Source organism: Dermacentor albipictus, chromosome 1 (assembly GCF_038994185.2).
Source record: "Dermacentor albipictus isolate Rhodes 1998 colony chromosome 1, USDA_Dalb.pri_finalv2, whole genome shotgun sequence".
In the NCBI taxonomy this organism is placed as follows: Eukaryota; Metazoa; Arthropoda; class Arachnida; order Ixodida; family Ixodidae; genus Dermacentor; species Dermacentor albipictus.
In genome coordinates, this window is record NC_091821.1 from 261606304 (window position 1) to 261617027 (window position 10724).

General features: G+C 54.1%; 1 pseudogene; it reads left to right on the plus strand.

The window, feature by feature from the left end:
- Window positions 1-5924: 5924 nt before the first annotated feature.
- On the plus strand, window positions 5925-6907 carry LOC135902920 (uncharacterized; annotated as a pseudogene).
- The last annotated feature ends 3817 nt before the right edge of the window (window positions 6908-10724 follow it).

A 10724-nucleotide genomic window follows, 5' to 3' on the forward strand; every position in this document is an offset into this window, starting at 1 on the left:
CACGGCCAACTTCGTTGACCTTGACCTCAAAACAGAATTCTCGTACGTGATGGTGACCCTCCTTCCGCTACGAAAACAGGACCCACCACTACACGTTCTCAACATTTATTGTTCCCCTAAGTTAGCCAACATCACTTTCGCAGACCTTTTTAGCCGCGCCTTAAAGGCTGCGGGCAGGGATCCCCTAGTGATCGTGGGCGATTTCAACGCCCCCAGCACACTTTGGGGATACGCGCGTGAAGAGAAACGTGGACGTAAGCTGGCGGAACTTATGTCCACGCTGGGCCTTACTTTCCACACAGACCCTGCCCACCCAACTCGCGTGGGTAACTCCGTGACCCGGGACACGTGTCCGGACCTATCCCTCACCAAAAACATTCAATATGTAGACTGGGTCAACACCGAAGAAACCCTCGGTAGCGACCACTGCATACTCAATACAACTATTCGCACCCATCCATTGGCAAGACCTTTCGCACAGGCAAAATTGCCCGATTGGACCAAATTCCGACAAACATACACCAACTCGACCCCCATTCAGGAGCAAGGGTACCGCGTCTGTTCCCAGCAATTGGTTTCCACCCTTCGCTCCACGGAAACTAAAATTCAACTCTCAGAGGCGACCTCGGAGGTGGACAACCACCTCCTTCACCTCTGGGATAGGATAGGATATGAATAAACTTTATTTGTCCAACGGTTGTTGATGTTGGTGCCCGGGGCTAGGCTGCCAGGGGTCCATCGCCCGAGGAAAATCTTTCGAGATCCTCGGCAACGGCCCTGGCCCGCTGGACGGCCCACTCCTGGTCTTCGGGTGCCTCGCTGAGGAGGGCGGCTTGCCATCTCTCAGCGAGGCGCCCCGCTTCAGAGGGTTCTGCTGTTGTATTCCCCCTTCCTCTTTGTCCTTGTTCCACGTGGCGTCGGCATTCCCAAAGCACATGGGCCATATCGGCCCGTTCGTGCTCGCACCACGGGCAGCCGGGCGACGGGTGCAGCGCGGGCCACAGGCGGTGCAGGTGGTAGGGGTTGGTGAAAGTGCCCGTCTGCAACCGTCTCAGGTCGACCGCCTGGGACCTGTCTAGGCGCCCGTGGGGTTGTGCATATTTTCTTCGTTCTTTCCTGTAGTGACCAAGCACCTCCCGGTACGTTGCCGGAAACTCCTTGACATCGCAGTCGGCGTCCTTGTGATCCCCAGCTCCGTCCGCCGCCATTTGTGTTGTATTGGTAACAACAACAGCCGCGTCAGACGGGGTGGCAGCCGCCGTCGCCGTCACTCCTCCGCTGGGGTTCCGCACAACAACGGCAGCGGCTGCCCTCTGGGTGACCGCGTCGCGGCGGGTAAGCTGCCTCGCGACGAGGTGGGCGCGCTCGTTGTGGTTGGGTGGAGTGTCGTTGCGTCTTCGGCCGTTAGCATTGTTGGTGTCATTATTGTTGTGGCTGTTGTTGTTACTGCCAAGCTCCCCGACGTGCGCGGGGAACCACTTGAGGGACTTGTTTGTAATCGTACCGGATCCGAAGTCCCCGGCCCGGGCGTTGAGCATGCGTGCCACATTTGCGGACACCCAACCTTTGGTGTAATTCCGAATCGCTGATCTGGAGTCGCTGATGATCAGGTTATCCTCCGCACCTCCGTGGAGTACCGCGAGGGCTATGGCCATCTCTTCCGCTGCTTCGGCCGACGGCAGCCTCGCTGATGCCGTGACTCGGATCGTTCCCTTTGTATCTACGACTGCCATGGAGAAGGCGGGCGCCGCCGCCGTCGGCCGGCCGTGTCGATGTTGCCGTTGTTGCTGCTGCCGTTTTTGTCGTAGTAGCAGTAGTGGTGGTGGTGCTGGTAACTGCGGTTCGTCTCGCACATTCCCTTGTAGCGGCGGTGGTGGTCGACGTTCCCTGTCGCCAACAGAGTCACCGACTGGCCGCGGGTACCTGGCTGCATCGACGAAGAGGACGCCTTCTTGTCTTCCATGCTTCTCGAGGATTGCTACCGCCCTGCGTATACGTCTTTGCACGTGAAGCTAAACATTTCGACAGAATTGCCTGTCTGGTTGGGAAATTGATTAGAACTTGAGACTGACTCCAACCAAATAACTGAATTTTATTAGCCCGACGTTTCGGAGCCCATTCGGCTCCTTCTTCAGGGGGTTGTTCTTCGGGGGGTGGCGGTGTGCACCTTTTAAAGCATCTTTTTTGAAGAAAGGAGGGGGGGAACACGGGAGGTGGGGAGACACTTCAAAGACGGAAAGGTGGGGGGGGAACAAAAGGAAAGGGGGGTGTGTTGTTGAGCGCTTCCATGGTGCTGGGATGACCGGTGCTGGGGGGGAGTGCTCGCGAGGGTGCCCTTGATGGGAACCAAAAGATCGTCCACCTAAAGAAAAAGCTCAAGGCGTCGTCTACAAAATCAGTTGTGCCGATTGTCCGGCGTCGTACATCGGGGAAACCAAAAATCTAAAAGAAAGGATCAGACAGCACGAGAACGACGTCAGGACATTCAACCGTATTCGCAGCGCCGTCGCTGAACACTCTGAAGACGCCGACCACAAAATTGCTTTCAAAGAAACTGAAATCCTTCAAACAGAAACGAACTGGCGAAAGAGACTACTACTGGAGTCATGGCACATTCAGAATACGGGGAATAACATAAACCGCGTGAAGGGCAACCTACCCTCGGTGTATGTCCATGGCCTTGGTGACCTGACGAAAAGAAGAAAAGGACGCACAGCCAGATAGACTCCCGCTTGTTTCACCAACACAGAACGTCGGCGCGACCCCGCAACCTCCCCCCCCCCGCCTCCCATCAAGGGCACCCTCGCGAGCACTCCCCCCAGCACCGGTCATCCCAGCACCATGGAAGCGCTCAACAACACACACCCCTTTCCTTTTGTTCCCCCCCACCTTTCCGTCTTTGAAGTGTCTCCCCACCTCCCGTGTTCCCCCCCTCCTTTCTTCAAAAAAGATGCTTTAAAAGGTTCACACCGCCACCCCCCGAAGAACAACCCCCTGAAGAAGGAGCCGAATGGGCTCCGAAACGTCGGGCTAATAAAATTCAGTTATTTGGTTGGAGTCAGTCTCAAGTTCTAACGTCTTTGCACGTCATGCAGCGGGTGCATATTCTTCGGCATATTCTTCGGCACTTGGGCGTGTACTCGTGTTCGATGCTCGGGTTCTTCGACCCGCAGGCCGGGCATAGCTTGTTCTCCGGTCTAGGGCATACGTCGGGTCGGTGGCCGAGCCTGCCGCACTCGTTGCAAAAGTCAATCTGTTTCCGATACAATGATACTCGTATTATGATGCTATTGAAGTAAGCCCATGTGGGGACTCTGTTTCCCTCATACAGCAATATCACGGTGGTAGTACTGCCGAGCCGCTTGGCGTATGTTAAAGAGGGGTTTCTCGAGTTCACCAGAGCATGCATGAGCTGGTCTTGCATATACTTCAGGGGAATGTTGCGGATAATCCCTTTTGCCATTTGCTCGGGCGCCGAAACGTACGCGTTGGTCTCGTGCCTCTTCCCGTTAATCGTCAAAACCTTGATCTTAGCGATTTTCGTCGCAGTTGTCTCGTCCGGTGTGCTTATCACCAGGATGTTTTGCATGGCATTGGGACAGATCGTGATCATCTCGTCGTCGCCCACTACCGCTTCTTTGCGTATCGCCTCGTCGAGACTCGTCCCGCACGTGTTCCTTATATTCAGCCCGTCTTTCGGTCGAACAATTATCTTGATATCATCCCTGGGTAGTCTGGGCATCCTACTTGCTCGTAGAACTTTGTTCACTATGCTTCGGCCGCCTCGGGGCATCGGGCTTCGCGAGCGGGTGTCGTCCTTTCCCGCCATCTGGGTAGCGTTCGTGCGGTGCCTTCTTCTGTGTGTAACTTCGATCCAACCGTCCGCAACGCCTTCAGCGTCTTCTCCCACGGAAACGCGTTTTGAATCGTTGGGTCCGTTATCCGGGGTCTCCCCAGTTCCTGCCTCGTCTATCTCCATCTCGGTGGTATTTCGTTCAAACCCCGAGTCCAACGAAGGATGCGCCAGGCCGAACCGTCGTTAGGCCTGGCCTCGCTCACACGGGACTCGTGTGATTTTCGTGCCGTAAAAACTCGCAAAGTTCACGCTCACCCAAAAAGTTGGTATCCCTGGGTTCGCGATGACTTGATCTTGCAGATGATATGCCGCTTTCGGGTGTAGGACGCAAAAAAAAAAACTGCGGAAACACTCATTAATCGATGGAGCCGAGAAGCTTTCGCTCCCACTGGCGACTTCTTCTTCTTCTTCTCCAGGCCCGGCACAGCCTTGTCCGCCGATGGCGCCGGCAAAAACACAATCGGAAACTCAAAATTCGCATCGCTGAGCTCACCGAACGAGCGGCAGAGTACGCGGCCCAACTCGCTGACTCTAACTGGGTGGACCGGTGCAACACGGCCGCGCGACAAATGTCCAGCCGGAGTACGTGGCGCCTCTTCCGCGCCCTAATCGACCCCACCCAAACTCGAGCAGAAACACAAAAACATCTCCAACGGGCCATTCACTGCTTCGATGGAGACACTTCAAAATTGGCATGCAAACTCCGAGATCAATACCTCTGTACTCAGCAGGACCCCCGAGGGCCCACGTACTCGTATGCAGGTTCCGAGAACGCGGAGATGAACCAACCGTTCTAGCTGCACGACCTGAAGGCGGGCCTAGCAAAAATGAAGCGAGGAACGGCACCGGGACGGGATAAAATTACAGTCAAATTACTTGCCAACCTTTCCGACTCTGCCTACTCCACACTCCTCGCTTACATGAACTCCATTTGGATCGGGGAAACACCCCTCCCAATTGATTGGAAGACCGCTCTGGTCACCTTCATTCCCAAAGCTGTTAAAGCCATCAACACAGACAGCCTCCGCCCCATCTCCCTTACTTCTTGTGTGGGAAAATTAATGGAGACGATGGTGCGCGACAGGCTGTCTGAGTTTCTGGAGAACAAAAATGTTTTCGCAGACACCATGTTCGGATTCCGCCCACACCGGTCCGCACAGGATGTCTTGCTTCAACTTGACCGAGAAATTCTCGACCCGATCGAATATCCCCTAAGTGACAAAGTAGTACTCGCTTTGGATTTGAAGGGGGCCTTCGACAACGTGACCCACGAAATTATTCTAACACATCTTTCCCAAACAGATTGCGGCCGAAACACCTTTAACCACATTAGGCAATTTCTCACTGACCGACAATCATACATTCGGATTCAGGACAGCGAACATGGCCCATGCCAATTAGGCACGCGAGGGACTCCGCAGGGAGCGGTCCTCTTGCCCCTCCTATTCAATTTGGCGATGATGAGACTTCCCGCTCAGGTGGCGAGGGTCGACGGCATCCAGCACGCGCTGTATGCCGACGACATCACCATCTGGGCTAAACACGGCTCGGTAGGAGAAATGGAGGCCAACCTGCGGCAAGCGGCGGACATCGTAGACAACTATGCCCGTCGATGCGGCCTTCAGTGCTCCCCGTCCAAATCTGAATTTGTGCACATACGCCCCTCACCAAAGTGCACTACCAAAATCGACCTCTCCCTTAACAGTGGACCCATACCCGAACACGACGAGATCCGAGTACTGGGGCTCTTTATTCACAAAAATCGAAAAGCTGACACAACATTGGCCAAATTGCGTAAGGTGGGTTTCGACAAGCGCGGGGGGTTACGATGCAAAGACGCCTTGCGGCTGGCGCATGCATTTGTAACCAGTCGAGTCCTTTACTCGGCTCCATACCTCCACCTACGCAAAGTTGACGAGAATGCACTCGAAGTCATTCTCCGTAAAATCTACAAGCGTGCCCTCGACCTCCCGGTCAGCACCTCCAACCTGCGCCTCCTGGGCCTGGGGATGGTGAACACCTTTAAAGAGCTGCGAGAGGCACACTTGATGAACCAATTAATACACGAGACTCTCTAAAACGCCGTCGGGTCGCCGCCTCCTTGCCCGACTACACATCCATCATTCAATACATACGGAAGAGCACGTACATATCCCATCACAATGGAGGTATGCCCTGCACGTGCGCCCTCTTCCGGTCAACATGACACGAGAGGACCATAGCGGCAGACGCCTCGCGCGGGCGGAAGCCTTGGCTCGCCACTACGGACACAAACACGGAGTCTTCTACGTGGACGCCTCCGGCCCGTACCATGGGGGTTGGTACACGGCCGCAGTCGTCCACCAAAACACAGCAGTAAATGGACTCACTTTCCGTGCACACAACATTACACACGCGGAGGTGGTTGCCATCGCGATAGCCGCCGCAGATCAACACTCAAGGGTCATCATCACCAAATCGAGGGGCGCTTGCCGCAATATTGAGCAGGGGCACATACCGTACCTTGCCTACAAAATTTTGCAAAACAACGACTAACTCGGTGCCCCCTCGCACCGTACGATTATCTGGACTCCCGCTCACACGGGCCTCGAAGGAAACGAGACGGCCGATGCCGTCGCCCGCGCGCTCACTTTCCGGGCATCACCTTCGTCCCCCACCGATCCGGACCCCGAACCCAATCCCGCCTATACTTTCAAAGAGATCGTTCAGCTCTACCAATCTGGCCATGCCATCTATCCCAAGCCCTGTAAGGGCCTCACAAAGGCGGAGGAGCGCATTCTCCTTCGCCTTTATACCAAAACTCTGCTCTGCCCGGCAGCCTTAAAATACTTTGACCCTGCTTGCACGGGGGAGTGCCCGCACTGTTGGGAAAAGTCCTCAGACATTTTCCACATGGTATGGGCATGTCAAAAAACCCCAAATCTAACCCCCCTACCCAACCCTTCCCGGGAGGACTGGGAGGCAGCCCTGCTCGGCTGCTCTGACCTGACGGCCCAACGGGCCTTGGTCGAGCGGGCCCGGGAGGCGGCCGACGCCAATGGGCTCCCGTAAGGGGGAGCCCACCTAGTGTTGATGCAAAACCTATCTAAATAAATGTTTTTCAGACAGACAGCGGCCGGGATGCCATCCCTCATCCTTGGGCACAATCGGGCGCCCTAACCGCTGCACCACCACGGCTTAAAATTGCATTCTGTCAGCCGTAGTCACGTTCGACTAGCGTTTAATGAGCTAAACCATTGCTTGCAACAACATCACTGAAAGGCCGACGCGTTGCGTGCACGGCAGGCCTGCGTCCTTGCGTATGCTCAAGGCCAGCGGCGCGTACCATGCATCGCATTACGGCCAACAGCGCCACCTACGCCCGGCTCGAAATGGAGGAGCGGCTTCCATCCGCCGCTGGCGTCACCTCTCCCTTCTAGCCACCATACCAAGGGTTTCCTACAAAAATTTTTGTAGGAAACTCTATCACAGAACACTTATACGACTGTATGCTCTATAACTCTATGCTATGGGGCTCTTGCATTGCCCAGGGGGCGCTGCGAAAAAGGTGATAAAAAGCGCCCTCTGTCCTAAAATGGGTCGTACCAAGCTCGGTCGTCTGCTTCGGAAAGCACGTTTGTGTACCCGCCACTTTAGGTTGTGTTGTGTCACGGCCTGCAGCTAATATCGGGCGCCGAAGATTTTTTCAGGGGTGGCACGCTGCGTAAAGGCAAGAAATTATGCAGTGCCGAATACATGTACGCCGTTCAAGAATTAAGCGGCGAAGTTTTAGCGCGGTGTCAATCGCAAGTGAAGCGAGTCGCCTACGAAGTGGAACTTCAGGTAAGGTTTGCACGCTGCTAGATTCAGGCGCACATACGCGAGGAAATGCTTGCTATAAATGAATTCACAGCAGCGGTAAGCAGACATCATGTGTACGGAACTGCTCGAGAACACGACGGTACGCGCCGCGATGTACGAACTGCTCGAGCGCACGTTCGTACGCGCCGCGACGGCAGCGGTCTTTCGACATGCCGCGAAACGGCGGGCCTCCTGCAGTCTTTGTTGACTGCATGCCGCTAAACAAGTAGTTATGCCTGCGTTGTAGTAGCGGCCATCTGTCCCTTTTAGTAAATGGTAATAACTGATGCCATGCATATGAGCTCGCACGTACGTGCGAATCGCGCTGCAGCGCGAGCTCGTGCGCAGCTCGCTTGACGTAGCTTTTAATGACAGCGCTCGAACATCGATCTGCTGTAATCAACACTACCTTGCTGCGCTGCCTCAATATGCTGGCTTGAGGTCAAGTATGAGCACATTTAACTCTCTAACCTGTGCTGCACGTAATGGGAGTGAATTGTTACCGAATCAGCCCGGCCATTTGTGGTCATTTGCACACACCTGGTCACTTCACCACTTCGCATCGGTCGAATTGTTAATTAATCACTGTGGCCGGGTCTCGAATCGTGAATTACCAGCCATGCCTGCTGCTATGTCGGTCTGCTGTCGTGACTGCAGGTGCAAAAGACCGAAATTTAGAACGCAGATAATCAAGCAAGCTTCAAGACAGGCGAAGCAGTCAGCATGGCGCGAAATTTCGCTTACTCAGCGCGACGAACTGCAGCTATGCAGCGCGCCCGTCGCTCCACTTCGTGAGGCCTTGAAGGAAAACGGTCGAATCTGATGTTGGGATTCAAGCCTTCTTGTTCATGGCAGCACACGACGCAGAAGTAATGACGGTGACGCCTTTTCGAGGCTGGGCTAGGTCTCTCCGGATCGGCGTCACCGATTCCTTCTGCTCCCAGCATTACGGCACACGGAGAGTCCGTTTTCGTTAAACTATAGGCTGCGGCGAGCTCGCAGCGTGGTCGGCATGGTCTGTGAGAAGTGACGAGCCTTTTCGCACTCGCAACAGGGCAGAAAAAAGTGCGAATCGACGCTAAACTCTGCCTAGAAACGTGCTTCGCCACAGCCAGTGCTTCATACGACCCAAGCTGGTACGACCCAGGTGTTGTTTCCCGCGCCGCCACTAGGCGCCGCTACTATACCTCAAACTCCAGCCAAGGCAACGTTGAGCCAAGGCATAGCCTCCTATATTTTTCATGCCCGCGCAATGGTGCCGCGGAGACCGTCCATTGCCCTCTCCTTTCCTCCTCGATTTACGCCTCGGCTCTCCGCGAGAGGCGCTCACACCCCATACTACCTAAAATGCTGCCCTCACATGCCAGACCGAGCTACGCGTAGAGGCCCATCGAAGCACCCTAACCGATCCGTCAAGCAAGAGTTGTGCGATTTCCGTCGTGTTGGTTGCAGGTAAGCGTATGCGTTTTGCAACAGCAGCATGTTTATATACATATTTTCTTGAAATATCAGGGATGCATGACCGAACTTGTAAGCAGTGTACACAAATGAAGCGACCGTTTGTTTACTAGATTTTCCGCGACCACGTGTTAGTTGTTGGCGTTGTTGCAACGTGTATTGCTTTACTAGTGTAAGATCAGTGATTTACGATGCACAGTTCTTATCGTTCCCTTGCGTTACTTTCTTTTTTATACCCAATCAGTTCTCTATCTGCAGTGTGGAATCGGTTGTGGTGTCCTGCGCCCGACAAGATGCCGTACTGCTGTGTGCCACGCTGCAAGTCATCCAGTAAACAACGGACGCCGGGCATATCGTTCCACGAAATACCAAGCGATCCGGAACTGTGCGCAAAATGGCTGAAAGTCATTTCTCGTGAAAACTGGGTGCCGAATACGACGTCGTGCTATTCTACTGTATGCAGCCGACACTTCAGTTCCTCTGACTTTAAGGAAGGTTGCAAAATTCGGAAACTTAAGAAAGATGCTATTCCCAGCATTTTCGAAGAATATCCGGCGTACTTGCAGCCTCCTAAAAAAAGAAAGAGAAGCTACGCGTCAGTGAAAAAGCGCGAGGCTGCTGCGCTAGCCAACCCACCACCGCCGAAGCGACGAGCAGTCATTGATGACAACCAAATGGAGTCGTGTCCGCATCCGCTCTACGAATTGCCGGTTGTCGACGTCGTCTTTGAAGATTTGTCACCTGTGGACTGCACCGCTACCGAACCGTTGCCACCCGTGAAAAACGGCGCTAGCGAGCGCTGCATTACCGCGACTTTGCAGATGGACAGAGCAGTGCAGGTGTCCTCACAATTCTCGGTTTCGACAGTGGACAAACGAAAGTGGAGACGCAAAGAACGAGACTTAAACGCGCATATTGAGCGGCTCAAGAATACCGTCGACAATTATAAACAAGAAATACAAAAGCTCAAGGAAGAGTGCTTTGTTCATGCATTCCTCCAAGTTGTCGAGAAAGCGAAGGAGAAAGACTTGGCTGCGTCAGTATTAGTAGGACAAGTTAAGAATTTCGGGAAAACGAAACCAACGTGGTCTGATCTGACAGTGCGCCATGCTGTAGTTTTACGTAACCTCTCGACTCGCGCATACGAGCACATAAGGACTACCGGCATTCTCCGGCTGCCCAGTCGAAGCACCCTGGAGCGTTTTATGGGCTCATCACGTGGCGAAGTCGGCGTGACGGAACTCGCGAAGCAAAGGCTGTCAACCGAGCTCGCTTCTCATCCCTCATCGCAAACCAGAGCGTGCTCTTTAATTGTCGACGAAATGCGCGTGAAACAGAGGCTACTTTACCATAAACAAAGGGACGCCTTCATCGGTGAAGTAGACTATGGTGGGAGCTTTCCTAAGGAAACAACAAATGAGCCTGTGCTAGCCAACTCACTTCTGTGCTTCATCCTCAACGGCCTTTCAGTTTCGTTTAAAATACCCGTGGCATACTTTTTCACGAGAAATTGCACTGGCCGCGAGCTGCACACGCTCATGCGACACGTCCTGAATGAAGTTGAAAACAT